A 21,891-nucleotide genomic window follows, 5' to 3' on the forward strand; every position below is an offset into this window, starting at 1 on the left:
AATTTATTCATCCATAAAAAAATAATGTTGTATCTTTTGTGCCAAATGGCACTTGAGATCATCATCTATCAAGCTAAACTCAGAACATTGTGTCTCATATATTAAAAGATAATATAATATGCATATATTAAGAGAAGGGAAATCGTTTAGGAGAACCAAGGAAAGTATGGGAAAGGGGAGGGGAATAGTGAGATAGAGCGATTTAATTAACAGAAACATAGATACAGGTTTGGTAGTAATGGCTTGTGATGTTTTTACCTAGAACCCGAAGACCAGGACATACACAGTATGTCTTGTTTTTATCCATGACACTCCTTTATCTCAAGGAATTCTGTGGGGGGAAAATGATCACGCCACTACAGTTTTTAGACTTTACCCCAGAATAAAATACTAGAAGTGTGGGCAGAAAGGGTACAAAGGATCGCTTCCTACAGTCTGAAGAACAGGATTTAAAATGTTGGACCTCTGACTTGGGAGTCCACCGATGTTGTGGGTGTTTACATTATGCATGCCCAACACCACTCAAGTATTGTCCTCAGATTGGGTTTTGTCCAGCCTACTAAGCACTCAGCACACACAGAACTAATATGCATCAAATCGAACTCAGTGATTTTGCTCATGAGATCAGAGATTGTTATTAGAATTGCCAGAACAGAAATAATTTCTCCATATGTCTCAACATGTGACATATAGTCAAATAAAGCTTTTTGAATCACCAGCGCAAAGCTTTGTAGATATTCCCTAATGTGCAGTCATTCTCCTTCCATTTCTAACAGTAATATTCTGAGGATTGGTGGACCGTTTGTAATGAATTAACATTAGGTGCCCTGAATTTCCTTTCAATGGGACATACTGTAAATTAAAAGGGAAACAAAGATTAGATTTCGGCAGAGCTTTCCAGTAGGGAAAAATACCTTTAATGCTTTCTTTTTTCTTCATCCTGATATGTAGAATGAAAACATAGTGGTAAGACATTACAGAACATTGCAAGAATTCATAGGGAACAAGTAGTAGTGTTTTATAGTTTCTAGTCTGTGCTTTTTATATTCACCTCCTTTATATCATTCTACTCAACTCCTTACTTTATAATAGACTCATGCTTATAGTTACGCATGTAGAAAATGTACATCCAAACATATCCAAATTTATATAGAAAAAATTAAAAGTGACACATGGATATCTGTTTTCAAATGGATAAAAATTTTATAAACTTATATACTAGTACATAAGACTACCCTTTTACTCTTGTAAATATATGCTTAAGTTGGCTTCCAGGAGAAACATTGTAAACTCTAAAGTGAGATGTAGATATGATGAAGAAGAGGTGTTGTTCTGAAAAGCAAATGGTACCATGTAAACACAATGCGATATTGCTGAGAGAAATGAAGAATAGGAACACGTCAGACAGTGCTGTCATGAGGGCTTAAAATAGATGCAGTTAGGGCAGGTCCAAGACTCAGAGGACTTAATCTCCGAAACGTGTTTTCTAAAATATAAATGCAGTGTTTGTTCTTCAGAATGTTTCAGAGAAAAATGGTAGAGAGAATTCTTAAATAGTGACCCCTTCAAAGATATTCTGTCCCCCTCCCCAAAACCATTTTACCTCACTGAATACCTCCTTACACATTTTTAATACTAAGCTTTTAAGTTAAAAATTAACATAATACATTTTGGAAGGCACTGTTATTCACATGATGAAGAATGGGTTTTATAGCAATACAAACGGATACCGAAACATCAGCATTCCACATCCATACATTAGGTTCTGTGTACATTTATAGGAAGTACAAAAGATTAACTTCAAATTGATTCATCCCACTGCACAAATTCACAGGGAAAGTGAGGGTCTGCATGCAAGGAAACAGCCCTCTCTGCAAAACTGAAATGAAGTGACACGCATGCTCCATTGTAATGAGATTCTGGGAAGTGGAGAAATCGTTGTCAAAGTTCTTCAAGTTGCATGATAAGAAGGGAACCTGGAACATTTAAAATTCGAGGAGTGATAGTTGAGCCTACACAGAATGTTCAGCACTGAGCTTTTCATCTAGCTAAGGAGAAAAATACCTATGAATTTTAAAAAGGCTTGACCATCCCATCTTCCTGGCAAAATCCTTGTCAATGTGTGATCTGAAAATATTACAATCAAACACATTGAAAATTCAGCAGTTTTTCCCCTCAGGAAAGGAATTCTTTCAGACAAGTGAACGAACACTGGGTTTTATTTTTGCCTGGGGATTTGTTTTCAGAGAAAAGTTTATTTATAAGAAATAAATTCTACAATATAGAAAAATCACAGAACACCTCAAACAACCTTGATTTCTATGCAAAATGCAGCCAATGCTTGATTGTTTTTATGATTGTTTTCTCTGAATGAATTCAGAAGTTTTCATCATGAAATGAATGTGATTCATGTGTATCATGTCCATATTTCCTTGATTCTACATAATATCTACTCAAAAAAAGATGTAATACCAAGACAGAAGTGTGTGTGCTGTGGTTATTGATAAAGAACTTGGCCCTTTGCCCTTTTATTTTACTATATAGGTAGTAAATCCTTTAAAATGAGACTATGATAAAAATATTAAATATTGTAGTATTAGTAATAAAGTATTATAGTATGCACTTATAAGTTACAATATTTCCATGTGTGTCTGTGCATGTGTGTATGCGTAAAGGTGATTTGTCATAAAATTGTGGAGGCTGTCCTTATTTGTATACTGAAGTGATATAAGGTAAATCTTACCTATATTACACTCTATTTACATTATATGAACTATCAATGTATGAAATAAGGACTCCACAGTCCATGTGTTAAGGTAACAGTAACTGATAAAACATAAAAAGGTAGAATACAAAAAAATGTGTGCTTTTGCTGCTTTGTTTATTTGGTGATGATAAATGAATTGAAGAGCTCTACCAATAAACTGCTTCCCTAGAACTCCAAAACTATGGTTGAGCCCAAATGAGTATCTCAATCCAGTCCATGATGTGTTTGCATTGAGGACATTACTATCTCAATTTGATCACCAGAACCAATGAAAGAAAATTTAAGACTCATACACACACACACACACACACACACACACACACACACACACACACACACACATGGAATTCTAGTGCTAGGAAAATAAACACAAGGAAACCCTTGATGTTTGATAGCAAGCTGACTAGTTTGAGTAAGGACTGCCAGGACAAGAAGAAGTATTTCTCAATACTTCTTAATACTTAAACTCATAACAAATGAGTGAATGAATGAATGAATGAATGAATGAATGAATGAATGAATGATAGTGATAGAAATAATACATTGCTGCTTTATTTGGCATATATATTTATTTTTTAGAATTGTGGGTATTAGGGTTGTTTTTTTTATATAGATCTGTTCTAAGAAAAATGAAACATAGTGGTCTCCTCTAGGTTTAAGGCAAGTCACTCCACTGCTCAAGCCATCAAATAGCTGATCTTACTGGAATTAACTAAAACCTGCAAAGTATTCATAGACTGTGGTTTCTCCCAAGAATTCTGTTTACCTGCCTCCTTTATTACATGCTGTTCATTCTCACTTGCCATTTATGTAGACAATTTAGTTGTAATTTATGTTTAATCCATGCCCAATGACATTGTAATAGAATGGCTAGAACATAATGCTCTGATTAAGCAGAAGTCGCCCACTGATCAAATAAATATTTCTTTATATCCATTCCATCAAAAAATACAAAACTTCAGTGTTAGCTACAGAATAAAACAAAATATTACAGTGAAACATACATAAGCCAAGTGTTTTTAAAATATATTTTTAAATATGGACCAGGATATAATAGGTGTAAGTTTTCGTGAACCAACAAATTCATGAAAAGGAAGGCAGAGAAAAAAAAGCCTTCTAAAAGTAAACTACACTGACTAAAGACTGAATATTAAATGACCTAACCCAGAGCATATGCCAATTTCAAATGCAAAAGCATTTAGAGTAGACAGTCCTGGAGTCAGGTCATTAAGGTAGAGGCATAAGATCATGACTTAGAACCCTCCTTAGCAGACAGGGTAACACCAGCTTTCAGAGTCCCCTCTGTTCCTGAGCATTGTGAATACAAGAGCTGGCATCTGTTTGCTAGCAAAACGGGACTACGTGATAGTTAAAGGGAAGGTTGACCTGAGGCTTTTCTGGCTCCAGAATTTGGGGAACTTAGCTGATGTTAATTTCCTGGTCTTTGAAAGCTATTTAAAGTGTCCATACTTACTAAAGAACATTTTTTTATACCAGAAGAATCTCCTTTGGACCAGAAAGACAGAACAATCTTGTCATGTATTACACATTTGTAAATGTTTTTCAAAGCTTTTTATAGGGTACAGTAATATTCTAACAGTTTCTAAGTTGTAGAAGTTGAATACTGCTGATATCTACCCAATATGTTCTCTTTCCCTCTGTGAAGTACATGTAATGCTATTCTGTTTTATGATGCATCATTGAGCTTACACCTACACTAATGCAAACACTCTTCTCAGCTGATAATACACATTGCTTTAGAGTTGGAGCTGGCATCAATTAGAGTTAGACGAGTTTACTTACTGAAGTAGGGGCACATAGCTTTCAGCATTTTCTGTGAAACACTTCTGAAAGCAAGTAAGTTATAATTCATCCATTGTCAAATTTTTTCATAAATTACATTTATACACTGAAATTTTACATACAAATCAGCTGTCTACATTGGATCTCTTGATGTATGAGTTATATAATAAAAAACAAAGCAAAACGAAGCAAGGTTTACCCACCATCTTTGGTGATATATTTCTGCAGGGTAGATTAAAATCTATTTTATCAGGAAAAGAAACAAGAAATATCTCCCATGGGCCTTTTCCATTAGTAGGTTGCTGAGCTGTGAATGTACCAAGTAGAAGAAATATGCTATTCTGCATGTAAGTCAAAAATCTGCATGAACTTTTTGCGGCTGTTATAATAAATCCCAAGTGCATTGGCTTACAAAGGGAATAATATCCCCTCTTTTCTTGTAGGTAAATGTTCAATATTAGCATTAATGTGCTGTAATCAAGGGGCAGGCAAGGGTCCACTCCCCTGGAGGCATGGGTAGTTATCATAGCTCGCAGCATTACTTACCTTGTAGGCCATACTCTTTAATCTCTGGCTGCTCTACATCACCTCTTCCTCGTTGGTTTGTGTCTATTCTGTCTAAACCTAGAATACTAAACTCTATGTTATACCTAAGGTGCCAAATAATCCAGCCTTCACTTTTATAGCATCCACTATTTCTTTGCTCACAGAATAGGAATGGATTACCATAGTTTATTTTTGGTTGCAAGTCTCTCTCTATGAAGTAAGTTTTCTGCTTTACAGTGCCCTATGAATTAAACTGGTATCTGTTTTCCTCCACTTGAAACTGATGTGTCATCACAGGCCTCAAACATTTTTCTTTTCCCTCTTTACCAAATTAATTGTCATAAGAGGTGCTCTCCTGGGATGCAATCCTGGCATGTGGTTTAAATATTTTTCTCATATTCTTGGCCCCTGAATACTTGGTGGCCGGTTAGTGGCATTGTTTGGGTAGGTTTCGTGGGTTTTGTTTTGCTGGAAGATGTATATCACAATGGTCCACTTTTGAGATTTCTAATGTCACATGCCATTCTGGATGCACTGTCTCTGTTTTCTATTCACAGATAGGATGTGACCTATAACCTGTGACTCTGGCCACCCCCTTACCTGCTAGGCTCACTTCACTACCATGAAAGTGGTCTTCTGGACCTGCTATCCAAACGAGGCTTTCTTACATTTACGTTGCCATGGTCATGGTGTTTTATAAGAGCAATAGAAAAGGAACATGTCAGCCAGTGTCCCTTTGCACAGCCAGGATATATATTTGATATGAAATATTTACTCAATAAAACAGTAGCTCCACAGTATCTGCTAGCCTCCATTTCATAGCTTGTACAATTTCCTTCCGTATTTCAGAAGCTGTATTCAACATTTTAAAAATTTTACTTATAACATTTAATTAAATTCCAAACCTGTGAATTTGAAGCTTTTAAGCAATTAATAGAATCGGATAGAATTAGATTGGTAAATGGCATGATAATTTTCCTACAGTAAACTTCCTGCTAGGTGTTGGTTGGGGTCAAACACCTAACAGGGCTTCTAAGAAATTAGCAATGTTTTATTTCTACAGTTGTGGGGTGGGTGTATATATTGTATCTGTTTGCTTTCTTTCTTAATATAAATGATTAGAGTTTTTTGTACATGGTATCAGTTACATTTTGAGAGAAATGAAATCAGCTCTCATTTTAAGAAGGGACAATAATTAGGCATTGTGCTATAGGGAAAAGCCCTGCAGTCTGGATATGACCAATAGCATCTTCTTCATTAGACATTCCGGAGGATGCATAGCTCTGTGGGGATTCTCCATGCTGTCATCTCTGACAGCTCCAACACTCCTTAACAGGACGTCCTGTCAGATTGTTTTTCATCTTTTCTTATGTTGATACTTTGTTTAAATTGTTTCTTTTATTCTACTTCTTTCATTTCTTAACACAATCAAATCTACAATCATACAAGTCAGAATGAACAGCCACACACAAAAATCTGTTGTGCCCCTCGAGGCTGAGAGCAGGAGCATGAACCTGCAAAATGCCAAGAAGATTCCTACTCACTGTAGTGTGCAGATAATTATAGGTAAGAAGTTACCTCCATGGCCCTCTCAGTGTTCACACTGTGTTATTTTGTTGTTATTATTAATCTTTCCTAATGATGATGCTGGACGGCTTTGAACTCTGTACAAAAATGATAAAATATTGATTTTTGTTAATAAATTGAAATCTTTCCAGCTGATGTTCCTGGCATAGAATATAGTACAAAGCTAATTTGATAATGTTTTTTCCCAGAATAAAATACACAGATTGGATATTACTCCAGGAACTATGCCACTATTTGCAAAAAGAGGTTTATATTCAAAACAATGTTTAAAACAAAAGGATTTTCTTTATTAAAAAGATTTACTTAGAGATGATGTTTTTTAAGACATAAGAAATAGATGTTAACTACTTAAAATAATATGAAGAAGTAAAAGACTTCCAATTCCGGTTTCTCACTTCATACAAATAGCTTTGCTTTTTATAGACATTTTTCTTTCTATGTACGTTCAAAAAATTATTTAAAACCCAAAATAGGCAAGAAATGAATATTTATCATTTTAAGACCAAGGATAAAATTCAGTGATAGACTATATTCTTACCAGTATTAAGGCTCTGGGCTCAATTGTCAAGAAACAGAGAAAGACAGGCAGACAGATAATTAGGTGGGTCTATACAGTCATGGGGAGATAACAGTCAATAAAGAGTTTGCCTTGTATTCAACAAGAGGCTGATGCCCATAATCAACATAGAAAGCCAGTCTAATCTATGAGTCCCATGAGAGCGATTGGCATTGTTTCTGAAAGCACAGAAGACAGTACCTGCAAAAGATATCTAAATTTCAATTCTTGCTGAAATGTCCCTGCATTTTCATGCACGCGCACACACACCCACCCACACAGACACAGACACAGACACAGACACAGACACACACACACACACACACACACACACACACACACATGCATTCATATGAAAACACACAGGTATATGCACCTACAGGCATGCACCAACTCATATTCACACCCCACACATGTACATACATGAGCACACACACACACATATAAATGAGAAAGGGTTTGTAATTTTGAGATTAGATTTGGGTGTCTATTTGTGATGTAGAGTCAAAATGAAAGCATTCACTCAGCTTGCTTAGTTTAGGGACAGCAGAAATTGAATGTGACTTCCTGGTTTAGATCTTAGCTTCTCTCCAGCCCCACCCCTATTTATTAATGTTGAGGAACTAGAAAATAAGGAAGTTTCTTTACTTCAGTTCCTCAAACCACTAAATAATGAGAAAATATTCACTTATGGATTAATTGTAAGCCATCAGTGAAATTATACACTTAACTTATTAACATTGTGCTCTTCTGAAGTAGTTATAAAATGATTTACTGAAATATCATAATTAACTGGGGATTGCATAGAATCTCATGATACTATCCTCATTAACTTATGCTTGGTAGAAACAACACAAATAACTTTTTTTTACTGCAATACACTTTTGCCATATTGATCACACTACACATAGGGATATATGCAATTCGGATGGGAAAAACTGACTTTTATAAAAAGTGTTCCAATACATAGGTATATATGTTATTTTAACACATATGTATTACAGCTTTGTTGTTAACATTTTATGAAGTCAGATGTAGTAATGAGTATTTCAAAAATAACTTTGGAAAGAACTTATTAAGTGGGCAAGAGCTATTAGTATAACATGAAGATCCATGGAAAACACGGTGTTCTACACTATGCATCAAAGCCTGTGTCTGTATTAAAGCATCTAAGGTACCCACCACGCAATCATCAGCTGACAAGTTCTCTGTAGGTCTCCCTGCTCTTACATACCGGGGGCAGAAACGTACCACTTCTTTATAGGGCTTCCCATCACTTTGTATTTTGTAGGCAGAGATGGACACTCCTTTTTCTCACATGTGTTTATAAAAATGAATATCATCTCAATACGTAAAGTGTCTTCTTTTGAAGATTCGCCCTATTCGGAATAAAATCTCTAGTTTGGCTAAACTTAGCGTCCCTGTCTTTTCTTTCAACCTACTGTTCCTGCAGGTGACACCTGGAAATTTTAACGGTACTCTCGATACAGAGGCTGAGGAAATGGGGGCCATTTAGGAAATTACTGATCTCATGGCTCCTGTCACTGCTCTGAGCATTAAGGTTCTTCTGTGACTAGGGAGTCCTCCTCAGCAGTCATGCACCTGCAGCACAATGACTCAGTGTATCTGGAGAATAAAAGCTCAGGCCCTTTAATTCTTAATCACTGTAAAACTGTGTGTATACAGATTTGTTTTCTAACCATGTAGTAGAACAATTTTAGTTAATTTTACTTGCTAGAAGAGAAATTTGTCTAATGTAATGTAGACCTCAACACATTTCCCTCTGTTTTAAATAGAATAGAATATTGCTGTTTGGTCTCTCAATATTTTTTGAATCAATATTTTGAACTTACAGAAACTAATTGAACAAAATTATATCAACCGCAAGGGTTATTTGTTTCTGTTACATTTGTTTCTGAAACTCTAAAAAGCAACTCTTTCATAATTATTTGTAATGCATTATCCACTTATAATGCCATAACTATATTTAAGTAGACATATGTCTATTGGTTCATTATTTTATCCTGTATAACATACTTCCAGTTGGCTAAAATGACTTTAACACTTTAGTTATTATTTTGTTGTTTGTGATTAAAATTGTTCAGCTTGAATGAAGAGAGTTTTGCATTTTCTCCATCTCAGGGAAAATTGTGCTTTGAGCTTACCATACCGTCAGCTAAACTCTAGCTGCTTAACTAATTACCCAGCTTACATTTCCATGTCAGGAAAAATTTTGGTTTATTGCTGTAGGATTTTCTGCTGCAATGATCCTGCTTGTCTACTCTAGTGTCAAATTCTGTAATAGTTATTCACATGACAGAGTTCATAGGGGCTTTTCTATTAAGTTGAATTCAAAAGGCAGGTTTCCCCTAAGGATTTCTGAATGCCAACCTGACAAAATACCAGAGAGCTTTCTCTCTTTTTTAATAGTCCTCTTTTCACCTCTTTTCTTTTGCTCTTTTAAAACTCCAGCGGAATAGGAGGTATAATTTAAAATTTACATAAAACTGACGGACACACAGCTTATATTAAACTAATTGTTATGGTTTATATTAAATGTCATGAATTTAAGCAGGAAATATGTGGAATGGATAACAATGGATAAATATCATTATTCTGGATTTTATTCTATTTATTGGGATTGGCATATTTCACCATGACACTGCCTTTCAAAAAAAAAGCATGTAATTATCAACAGTAATTTGCTGCTGCATGTAAGTTTTGTGCTGATGCACTTAAATTCTCTGTATGTAAAATTTTCTGTGAGTATGATATTCAAAGGAAGAGACTAAGGTTCAAACTTGCTCCTGAGCCCTGAATTTTTTGAGAAAATATGCTGATATTTCAATTATTGTTCAGACTAGATTTCTCAACCCTAAGGTCTTTGCTAAAATCTTTACTTGTGGTTGTTGTCTTTAGCAAAAAGGAATTTATGGGATTTGTGGGGTATTTTGTTTGTTTGTTTGTTTGTTTTGTTTTTTCTTTTTTTACCTTCTACACTGAAAATCTAAGGTAATTTTCAGAAGAAAATGTAAGAGCTTTAGTGATTTTTTTTAACTTTATGGTGTCTGAATTTCAGGATTAATTCCAAATAAGATAGGATTATGGAAGTTACTTTTAATAGAAAAGAAGGCCAATTTTTTTGTGTATATGTGAGTGTATGTGCATGTGTATATTCAAATGGGGAAGTACAGACCTCTATATCACACTGCAAATGGAAATCAATCTCAGTTGTACGAACTCACATGCCATGTTGCTTGAGATAGTACCTTTTGGTTTTGTTTTGCTTTTAGCTTTTGTTTTTGCTTTGCTCTTTGCCACTGTTTATGTCCAGACTTCTGTTTCAATAGCTTTAGGAAATTCTCATGCTCCACCTTGCATCTTGACCTAAGAACCCTGTGGATTACGGAACCAAGAATGCTTTAACGTGGTTTCAAGTCATTCAAATTCAAACCAGCATCCTCTCAAGACAAGCACTATAAATAATGTGCCATTTCCACAAGTTGGATATTTTATTAAGAATCAGAATTCTAAAATTATTTATTGATTTGGGATTGGTTAGTTACTTTTAATCTATCTAGAAACAACACATGGATACTATCATTTAGAGACATATATATGTGTCGAGATCTGAAAAGCCTAATTGTGTGAGAGAATCTGAATCCCTGCATGACTGTAGCACAGCAATTTTGCCCTTTCCCACCTACAATCATGAATAGCACTTATAATTACAGTAGAATCAAAGTAGCATCCTAGCACATGTAGAGGCATAGAAACAGAAATGAAATAAAATTGTTTGTTGAAGTGGCTTATCGGTGAAGTTCCAGACCAGTTAATACATGTCTAAGTGAATTATCAGCACACTCATAGGAAGCAGCCAACCATTCTCTGACTGACCTCAGGGTACACAAAGTTTCCTGAAAGCTTGATTCCCTTGAGAGACCTCTGGGACTCACTGTTCTATGAGGGAGTGGGTTTTTCAAATCATCTGTCCTATTTTGCCATAGTAACTATGTGTTGGGGAATTGAAATAATTTTTATAATTTCCAGGAACCTTGGGTTTGGCTCAAAATTGGTCCTGGTTCCTTGAGAATCAAACACTCCATGGGTCGTGGTGAAGCTTAGGAAGCATGGGCCTGTTGGGTGTTCCCACTGTGGAGCAGCAGGGAGCCAGCACACAACTTGTGGCTACAGCAAGAGGCAGAATGTTGTACTCTAATGACTTTGTTCTTTCTGTTCAGGCAAGGACCCCAACCCATGGGCTGATGAGACCATTCTAAGTGTCAGTGTTCTTTGTTCAGCTAAGAATCTACAGAAATATCCTCACAGACAACACTAAAAATGTATCGTCTAGCATGCTTCAACCAATCAGTTTTATGAATAACAATCATAATTATCCTCAAGAATATGAATGATTTCAGGGGTTTTATGTGATTCACAGAATTATTTTTTTTTTTATCCGCAATATTTGCTATGCCTAGTAGGCAGATGACTGCTAAGACATATTAGTGGATTATCATAGATATTATCAGGTGATTTTATTGTAGCATTGTGACAGATGTAATTTCTTTATTTTACTGAATTTAGTAAACATTTTATCAGTTATCAATCTACAACTCGGTTACTAAAGATGGAATGCTGGCCCTTGGGTCAAGATAGCATGAGACATATCTTAAATATAATGAACAAAGTATCACAAGAACCTTCATCTCGAAGTGGGCATGAGTGATATTTATGTTTGTTCCTAAATGCCTATTGTCTTCACTTCTGACTCATTTCCTTCTCAGAATAAAATTCTCCAGGAAGATTTGGACAAGAGGTCTTCACAGAAACAAATTCAAGATGATATAGATGTCAAAATGGATGATACATATAGATACATATAAAATTAAATTGAGTAAAAGCAATAACATGGAAATTTGATAAAGCTTTAAAATAGACAAATAAATATCTTGATATACTATTTACAATTCAAGGTTGCTGACAATATACATCAATTTAAACTCACAGAACTTAGCCAGAATAGACAAATATGTAAATGCCATTGATCTCCATACACAGGTGGTATGGAGAATACTAGACTCACACAGTAAGGAGCATTGGTATCTAAGATTATATAGGATTATAATCTTAATATATTATATGAATAATATATATTATATGTTAATAAAATTGTAAGATTATTTAGGATCTATTATTGAATAGTAGGGGGTGGTAACAGGTAATAAATAACCTTTCCTTGGTTCTTATTTCTTCTCTGACTGTCAGTTAATTTGATGATATCTGTCTATTAATTAATGTAATTATATCTATGAAATAATATAACAGACATACTGGAGCATTGGGATTTATATCTAAGAATCCTTTATTCCAATCAAGCTCATTCATAAAAAATTTTTATATTAGGCAATAATAGCAATTTCATGCTATGATTAAGCATTTTTAGTTTATTGGACTCTTTTTCAAACAGGCAAATTCATGTATCAGTAGACAAAGCCTGGGATTTAATAAAACATGATTTGATATTGGCCCTAAAGATTCTGTTGCCAAAATATACCATTCTATTTCCTTAATCATATGCTATATTCCTTAGAAAACATATCATTAGAGGACATGATGCTTCCTGTGTGGAACAGAGCAAACATTCCCCTGAATTTTAAGTTATAGTGTAACTAAGGAACTCTTCTTCTGTCTGTCTCCATATACAGTGGAAGAAGTTAAATTTGCTAGAGTGATTAACCTTTCCTTCAGAGTTAATTGAAGCATCATTTGACAAACATGGGGATAATATATAATATGTCTGGAGTTTAGAATTTCTGTTGGTAGATCTCTTGATATCACTACATATAACTATCATAAATTTTGTTAAAATTCTTGCAAAATTAAAGTAATGTAATTCAAACACAGTTAAGTCATGCTTAAGAGATCAGAGATAATGGTATGTCTTGGCCTATAAAGAAAATATCCAGAGCTTTTTAAGAATCTTTCTAAAATATGAACAATTCAGAAAAGAAAATTGACATATGAAGTTGCTCTAACCATGTGATTGCTTGTGAAAATATATATTGTAATAGTCATAAGTGTTTTCTTAAAGTTGCATTTCAACAGCAAATGGTCGGAACTGGAAAATATCATCCTGAGTGAGGTAACCCAATCACAGAAAAACACACATGGTATGCACTCATTGATAAGTGGCTATTAACCCAAATGCTTGAATTACCCTAGATGCCTAGAACAAATGAAACTCAAGACAGATGATCAAAATGTGAATGCTTCACTCCTTCTTTAAAAGGGGAACAAGAACACCCTTGGCAGGGAATAGAGAGGTAAAGATTAAAACAGACACAGAAGGAACACCCATTCAGAGCCTGCCCCACAGGTGGCCCATACATATACAGCCACCCAATTAGACAAGATGGATGAAGCAAAGAAGTGCGGGCCGACAGGAGCCGGATGTAGATCGCTCCCGAGAGACACAGCCAGAATACAGCAAACACAGAGGCATATGCCAGCAGCAAACCACTGAATTGAGAATAGGACCCCTGTTGAAGGAATCAGAGAAAGAACTGGAAGAGCTTGAAGGGGCTCGAGACCCCATATGTACAACAATGCCAAGCAACCAGAGCTTCCAGGGACTAAGCCACTACCTAAAGACTATACATGGACTGACCCTGGACTCTGATCTCATAGGTAGCAATGAATATCCTAGTAAGAGCAGCAGTGGAAGGGGAAGCCCTGGGTCCTGCTAAGACTGAACCCCCAGTGAACTAGATTGTTGGGGGGAGGGCGGCAAGGGGGGGATGGGGAGGGGAACACTGATAAGAAAGGGGAGGGGGGAGGGGGATGTTTGCCCGGAAACCGGGAATAACACTCGAAATGTATATAAGAAATACTCAAGTTAATAAAAAAAATTGCATTACAACATTGTATTTGAATATATTAAGAGTATTATTATAATATTTGTATAATATATAAGTATATAAAGATCATATATTTACCAATTAATATATACATAGTTTATACACTCATTGTATATACAGATGATCTCTGGTTTATACTACAATCTTTTTATTTGATAAAGTATATATATATATAATAGAAACATAATTTGAATTTTGATATTTAATCTTGTTCTAGTCTAATAATCTGAGATAATAAAATCTTTTATAATACTACTCAGTGGCAGGGATACATACTCTGAATTGGCCAAATAATTACAAATGGAGGGAATTATTATAGTATATTGTGTTTCTATTCTGTAATCTTTGGTAGATGCACTGAATGCATTTTTACTTATATTTCAATTAGCAAAGGGGTTTATTTTAATATAACCCCATTTGAAGTTTACATGCTTCTTACATAAAATATTTTCTCTCTCTTAACCTGTGATGATGAAACATGTAATAAATTGAAACTATCATGTTATTTTATGCATATTTAATTTTACATCACAGTAGATAATTGAGTGTCAAGTAGACTAATATCTATAACAAAGATTCTATCTTCATTTTTGGAACCTAGTCTGATTCTATCTTAATGAATAGCAATCATATCATGTTGTTACATTGTTTTTCTATCTTAATGAATGGCAATCATATCATGTTGTTACATTGTTTATGAATTTGTTATTACCTCATTTTGAATAAATATGGTGTAAGCTAAGTTGATAAAATTCAAGTGGTACTTAGCTAATAAATACACACTCGCGACTTGGAAGCACTATCTGTAGTGTTAAAGGATTACATTTAACACAAAGAACCCTGGAACAAGACTAACTGTAGTTTATCCTGTGAATAATATCAGAGCAGGTTTCTACCTGTTCCATACAATCTGACACCTTTCAGCCTTCATTTAACCAGTTTCCAATTACTTAACTTTTCTTATTTATGTCATGTGTAGTAGTAGATGATCATTTAGAGATTACAAAACTGGTGGAAGGTTCCTATCACTAGAGATTAATAACAGCAGTTCAAAGACTCTCAGTTTGTGCTGTTAAATTATCTGTCTTCTCAAACTCACCTACAAAAGTAGGATGTTCATCTGAAAGGACAGGGTATTCCTGGAGCACAGTTAATTTCAGCATGATTGCTATACTCAACTCTTCAGAAATATAAAGTAAATCTACAACACAACATAACCTGCCATCATTTCTCACAAAGCCATTATCTAATAGCCTTAATTCTGGCTTCAGTAAGAACCATAAGGAAGAATCTGATAGTTGAAACGAATTTTACAAAAACTGATGGGCTTGGGACCCATTCCAGTCTCTGTAGAGTCTATATTATGGAATATTTTTAAAAAAACAAACGAACATATGGCTATGAAATTCAATCATTTCTTCAAGAACGAGATGCCTGGTAAATAAAAGATCAACCGATGACATTAACATTTGGGGGATGAAACCATCAGTGCTTCTATTTGAGATGGCAATGGTCTTGAGGCTATGCTTTCACTTCTCTATGTAGTGGAAAGTCAGGGGCCCACCTGGTCAAGTAGAATCTGTAGTTATAGCATGGTTTAGGATGACTAAGCTCAGAGTTGGGGATTTTCAGTGTATATGTTTCCAACAAGATGCCCTTAGAGCAAAACACATAAGAGAAGCACTTTTATGACGATACTTGAAAATCACATTATCCAAAATAAAATAATAATTAGGTCATATTGGGGATAATTTACAGATTTATACAAATTAAAAACATGGAAAATTTTTGCATCAAACTTTTTATGTCTCTACTGTGCTCATCATAGTAAAGATTATCTTGGAACTGAGAAGACTGAGTTAGCCAGAACCAGACTGACTTCATGACAGTCTGCAAGCTGGCAGTTTGGGAGACTAGACCTAAGTTTCTATTTCTCAAAACTGAAACAGTTAAAAACAAGTCAATTCCAGAAAGAAACACAGCTCATGGGCAACCAATCAGTAGCTGTTAGGAGCTGCCCTATTACCTAGCCTGAGTCAAGTATAGTTAATCAGCAAAAGTCTCCCAAATCCCCCCCCAGAGCCTTAGACAATCACAAGGGCAACCATGCCCCTTGAAACAGAGCCAACCAATCAAGGGAAAGAAAGGTAAAAGTCACCTATTCCTACCCAAACAGGCTTTAAACAGATGTGGACCCTGCAGAGTCCATCTGATGGACCTCTGTCTTCCATCCTGATGTACGAGCAATGGGTGCATGCTGGTTCTCTGCACAATAAACACTCTTCGCTGTTGTGTGCTATTTGAGTCTGAGGTATCGTTTCCAGAGAATCACAGACCCTTACAGAACTATTACTGTCTGTCAAGTTATTAAGCTCCATTTTTGATTTACTGACTATTGTGAAGGTTAAAACAGGCAAACAAAATTATTCTATTTAATGTTGTACATTAGGTTTTTTTTCCTTAAGAAAACATCTATCATTTGATGAAAAATTTCATAAGGAAATTGTCTAAATAAAATACTAAGCAATTTGTAATCTCTCCCTATAATCATGAACGAAGACATGTGTGGAAATCCTGTGTTGATGATGTCATCCTTGATAGAAAAATCATTGGTACAGAGACAGACAGATAGATCAGTGGAACAGAATTGAAGACCCAGAAATAAACCCACCCACCTATGGGCACTTGACTTTTGGCAAAGGAGCTAAAAACATCCAATGGAAGAAAGATAACATTTTCAGCAAATGGTGCTAGTTCAACTGGAGATCAGTATGTAGAAGAATGCAAATCGAACCATTTTTATCACCATGCACAAAGCTTAAGTCCAAGTGGATCAAGGACCTCCACATCAAACCAGGTACATTCAAACTAATAGAAGAAAAAGTGGGGAAGAGTCTTGAACACATGGGCACTGGGGAAAATTTCCTGAACAAAACACCAATGGCTTATCCTTTAAGATCAAGAATCGACAAATGGGACCTCGTAAAGCAAAAGACACTTTCCTTAGGACAAAAGGGCAGACTGGGAAAAGATCTTTAACAATCCTACATCTGATAGAGGGCTAATTTCCAAAATATACACAGAACTCAAGAAGTTAGACTCTAGAGAACCAAATCACCCTAATAAAACTGGGGTAGAGCTACACAAAACATTCTCAGCTGAGAATTATTGAATGGCCAAAAAGCACCGAAAGAAATGTTCAACATCCCTATTCATCAGGGAAATACAAATAAAAACAACCCATAGCCAGTGAGAATGGCTAAGATAAAAATCTCAGGTGACAGCAGATGCTGACGAGGATGTGGAGAAAGAGGAACACTCCTCCATTGTTGGTGGGATTGCAAACTGGTACAACCTCTCTGGAAATCAGTCTGGAGGTTCCTCAGAAATTTGGACATTCCACTACCTGAGGACCTAATTATACCTCTCCAGGGCATATACCCAAAAGATGCTCCAACATACAACAAAGGCACATGCTCCACTATCTTCATAGCAACCTTATTTATAATAGCCAGAAGCTGGAAAGAACCCAGATGCCCTTCAACAGAGGAATGGATTAAAAAAATATGGTATATCTTGTACTAATCAGCTATCAAAAACAATGACTTCATGAAATTCTAGGCAAATGGAATGAACTAGAAAATATCATCCTGAGTAAGGTTAATCAATCACAGAAAAACACACTTGGTATGAACTCATTGATAAGTGGATATTACCCAAAAAGCTCAAATTACCCAAGACGCAATCAACAGACCACAGGAAGCTTAATAAGAAAGATGACCAAAATGCAGATGCTCCCACTCCTTCTTAAAAGGGGAAAAATATACATATGAGGGGATATGGAAGCAGAGTTTAGAGCAGCGACTCCAGGAACGGCCATTCAGAGCCTGACACATATGTGGCCCATATATATACAGCCACCAAAACTAGATAACATTGATGAAGCTAAAAAGTGCATGTGGAAAGGGACTGGATATAGGTATCTCCTGAGAGACACATCCAGAGCATGTCTATTATAGAGGTCAATGCTAGCAGCAAACCACTAAACTGAGAATAGGACCCCTTTGGGTGGAATTAGAGGAAGAATTGAAAGAGTTGAAGGAGCTTGCAATCTCATAAAAACAACCATGCCAACCAACCAGAGCTTGAGGGACGAAACCACTACTGAAAGACTATACATGGACTGACCCAGGGCTCCAACTGCATATGTAGCAGAGAAGAGCCTTGTTGGGGCACCAGGGGAAGGGAAAGCCCTTGGTCTTGCCAAGGTTGGACCCCCAGTGCAGGGGAATATGGGGGAGGGCAATAGGGGGGTGTGTAGGGGGAGTACCCATATGGGAGAGGGGGAGGGGAAGGAATGTGTGCTTCTGGACGAGAAACCAGGAAGGGGAATAACCTTTGAAATGTAAGTAAAGAAATATATAATAAAAAAATTTAAAAAACAGAATAAAAAAACAAAAAAAGAAAAATCATAAAATAAGTCAAATAAATGTTTATAGCCAGAAGAAAAGGCAAGGAGGAAGAAGATGGAAGAAAAGAGTAATCCAAAGCTAAACAAATAGAGCGGTGAAAGCTTGAAACTGCACATGCATTGAGAAGACATTACAAGAGGGAGGACTGTTTCATTAATTAATTTAGTTATTTCATTTACATTCTGACTTGACTACAATACTCCTCCCCGTTTCTCCACCCTCACAAGCCCCTCTTCCATCACTCCTCTGCTTTTCCTCTGAAAAGGGAGATGAACTTTGTGGGTAGCAACACGTCCTGCCATATCAAGTCATTGCTGGACTAGATCCATAACAGGGAGGTTTATATGTAAATCCCATCTATTAGAGAAATATAATATTGTGATTGCTTAGCTATTTAATAATTATCTTGTGAAATAAAGCATAAATCACAATAAATCATATATCCAAAAACTCACACTAAGACTTAGATTTCTTTCTGGAATGTGTGTGTGTGTGTGTGTGTGTGTGTGTGTGTGTGTGTGTGTGAGTGTTGTGTGTTATGTGTTTATGTGTGTGTTTATGTGTGTGTACCTGTAGGGTGCTCTCCTATGCCTGTTCTATCATAAGGCATGGCTGCTTGGGGAGGCAGGCTAAACGTGAGGGAGTTTGACTGTGCAGCTGTTTGGCTGTAGGGAAGTGGGGAGACACTGCTTTGGGGTGGGGAAGCACAGTCTGAATGTGGGAAAGCCAGAGGTGGCTTGTGGTCCCTGGTCCTACGACCCGCCTGGGCCATGGAGTTCTCAGGCTCTTGGACATCCAGGAGCAGCTGGGAGTCGCAGACTAGCAGAGAAAGAAATTGGGGGCCTGTGGGCTGTGTCTAGCCCAGGGACTGGGGGAGGGAAGCAGGGATGGGAATAGGGAAGAACTCCAGCTTGTCCTAGCAGAGAGTCCTTGGCTTGGCAGCCTGCTACCTGGGAGCACAGAGAGGCCTTCTACAGGAGATTAGGCTGTACCTCTGTAGGTGAAGGCTTTCTCCGTGTCTCCCTATGGCATATATTGATAAAAAGAGACAGCCTGTGGTTTCCAAACAATTTATTGTAATGACAGAAAATGGATGTGTAAAACCATAAAACACATCTCAGGGCAAGCCTGAGATTAAATGCCTTTTGCAGGAAGAAATGTCTGTGAAAGGAAGCTTATTGGTTTGCCCTCAGGACCTCTAGGTACTTCATTAGCATGGGAACTCTGAGCCTACTTGACTGTGGTCACATCTCTTTTCCCAATGTCTTGTTCTGAGATGTTAGGTGTCTCATCTATATGTGGAAGTGCATTACATTATTGTTAGTCACAAATCTATGGGCGGACTGTTACTACAAGGCGGGGGTCTGGTGCCTGGAAGAGTGAAGCTCTTACTGTCAGTTCAGAGTCTCTGGGATTTCAAGCCTTTGCATAAACCTTACAGGCTTCCCTTCGTGTCCACCATTCTTACGTGTGCCTGTCTGCCTCTGTGTCTGTATGGTGTATGTGCAGGCATAGATATGACTGTTTCAAGGCCAGGGGATTTCATGGGATGTGTCCTCAATCAGTCTCTACCTACACACTGAAAATAGAACCTCTCAGTGAACCTGTAGCTTGGTAGTTTTCAGCTAGCCTGGCAGGCTTCTCAGTCCCATCACTCCCAATCCCTGATTCTTGCTTGTACTCCAGCATTCACTCTTGTTCAGAGTTGGCCAGGCCAGGCTGGGAATTAAAACTCCAGTCTTAATGTTTTCACAACAGGCAATCTTACCCACCGAGCTCTCCAACTTTTCTGATTTCTTTTAAGTTTAAAAATTATATTGTGTTAAAACTTTTGTGTCTAGTTATGGTATAATTAGAAGGATAAATAACTAATATAAAGATGGCAGAAAGATTTGCAAGCTTTGGAAAGGAAAAACACAAATCATATTTTTATCAGTTCACAAAATTAATTTTCAATAACAAATTGAGATAACATTTACATTTAGATTGATTTCATTGTGTTAATTTTATCATCTAGAAATTACATTTTTTATGTGTTTTTAGAGCTTGGTATAAAATGTACCCCACTGAAGTGCTCTGATTTCCTACCACAAACAATACGACACAGCATTGGTAACTCCTTCCATTTCTTCTATCCATCCCCGTCTTGAAACCACCCTGATGACATATCTCATCATAAAACAAGCAGGCGTCCAAGGGATAACAACAAACCAAAGTAAAATATAATTAGATAAAATAAGAGCCAACATGGGAGCTGGAGAAGACAAATACAAGGAAAGAATGCGAGACCTACTCATTAAAATATTCAAGAATCCCGCACAGATACAAAACAACCACAGCATTTTACCCCTGTTAACACTCACCTCTAGTCCTATGTGACTTCCTCACTTTATTTGATTTTTGTTGTTGTTGTTGTTTATTTTTTCTTTTGTTTCTTGTTTTTCTTGTTTTGTTTTATTTTGTTTGTTTTTGCAATGAGATATTCTGAGGTAAACCTGACTTTATCAGTGTCAGTATTATGCATACTATCACTAACAAGCTCTCTGTCAATGTCACTTTATTTGAGCATCATAAGTCATCATACGCTAGTGAAGTATTTCCTACCATGTGACCATTTCTGAAGTCCTTAACCTTACTTTTTCCTGGTTTTATTAGGGTTAGGTAATACAAGCACAAATAGCCTGCCATCCACTTCACAGACTTATGAATATGTCAGCAAATATTTTGTGATAGATTTAATTTTATCACACCCTACTGAGGAGTGGAGAGACATTGAACTGCCTTCTGAAATACTACAGAGAAAAGATGAAATAGAATTCAAAAATGACTTGCTTGGGAGCCTAGCATAAAAAACAGAACTGTTTTTTATTCTTTAGTATTTTTTTTTACAGTCCAGATTTTATCAGCCTCCTGGTCTACCCTCTGCTGTTTTGCATCCCGCACCTCCTTCCACCATCTCCAAGAGGATGTCCCAATCAGGGCCCTATCATGACTGCCCTCTGAAAGTCCCAACAAGGAGCTGAAAAGTCAGACTTACAGCCAACCAATGGACAGAAGCTGGTGACCCCTGTGGTTGAATTAGGGAAAAGCTGGAGGAAGCTGAGGAGGATGGTGACTCTGTAGGAGGACTAGCAGTCTCAATTAACCTGGACCCTCAAGATCTCAGAGACACCAACCAGGCAGCATACACCAGCTGATATGAGACCCCTGAATCATATACAGCAGAAGACTTCTGGGTCT

This window comes from Rattus norvegicus, chromosome 2, assembly GCF_036323735.1.
Source record: "Rattus norvegicus strain BN/NHsdMcwi chromosome 2, GRCr8, whole genome shotgun sequence".
Lineage (NCBI taxonomy): Eukaryota > Metazoa > Chordata > Mammalia > Rodentia > Muridae > Rattus > Rattus norvegicus.